This window comes from Pseudochaenichthys georgianus, chromosome 8 (assembly GCF_902827115.2).
Source record: "Pseudochaenichthys georgianus chromosome 8, fPseGeo1.2, whole genome shotgun sequence".
Taxonomy (NCBI): Eukaryota; Metazoa; Chordata; class Actinopteri; order Perciformes; family Channichthyidae; genus Pseudochaenichthys; species Pseudochaenichthys georgianus.
Window position 1 is genome coordinate 24,206,509 of NC_047510.2, and position 828 is coordinate 24,207,336.

The window sequence follows — 828 nt, forward strand, 5'->3', positions numbered from 1 at the left end:
AACACTAAGACACTAAGAGGAAAAGTCACCGAAGTCAGTCAGGGTTCATCGTCTGGAAAGTGTGAATGTATGTGCCTGACTTCATGGCAATGCATCTATACGCTGTCAAGGCAAAACTAAAATATGTACCTGTTGGTGACACTATGGAGCTCAAAGTGTCAGTCTGACTTCCTAACATCCGTAATGTGGCTGAAAAGAAGCATGTAATTACAAAAAGCCATCTAAAAACTATCTGTGCTTTCATGCATTGACTTATTTTCTTCTTTGTCCTCTTCTCATCAGCTCTTCAGATATTGTCCGATGCCATTACAGGCCAACTCAATACAAGGCGTTGGATCCGGTCAAACAGCAGCACAATGCAATAATTGGGTTTCTGTGTCCAATTTGTGTTCAATCGATAACCTGTCGCCCACCGCTGGCTGAGGGGACACACAACAAACACCCAGCAGACGCCATTTCCGGATGGGTGCCTTCATTCCCCGGTGGCGGTGTGTGGCCATAACAATGACTCCATCCACCATTTCCCATGCATTACATCCAGCGCGCAAACACAAAGGAGCTCCCATTCAGGGCCCCTCACGCGTGAATACAGAGCCACAGACAAATTAAAGCTCGGGTGGTTAGGCCGTCTGAATGCCAGTGAATGTACTTGAGGACGACAGGTCAAGAGATCGAGTGGATACGACGGATGGGAGAGGAAATCGTATCTTTCCACCAGATGTGTAATTATTTAGAGTTCAATTATCTACATCCAGCAACAACTGCATATTTAGGCAAATACACTTCGTGTTGTGTGGTTGAGAAATGCTTGATGAAAGGTACAATTAA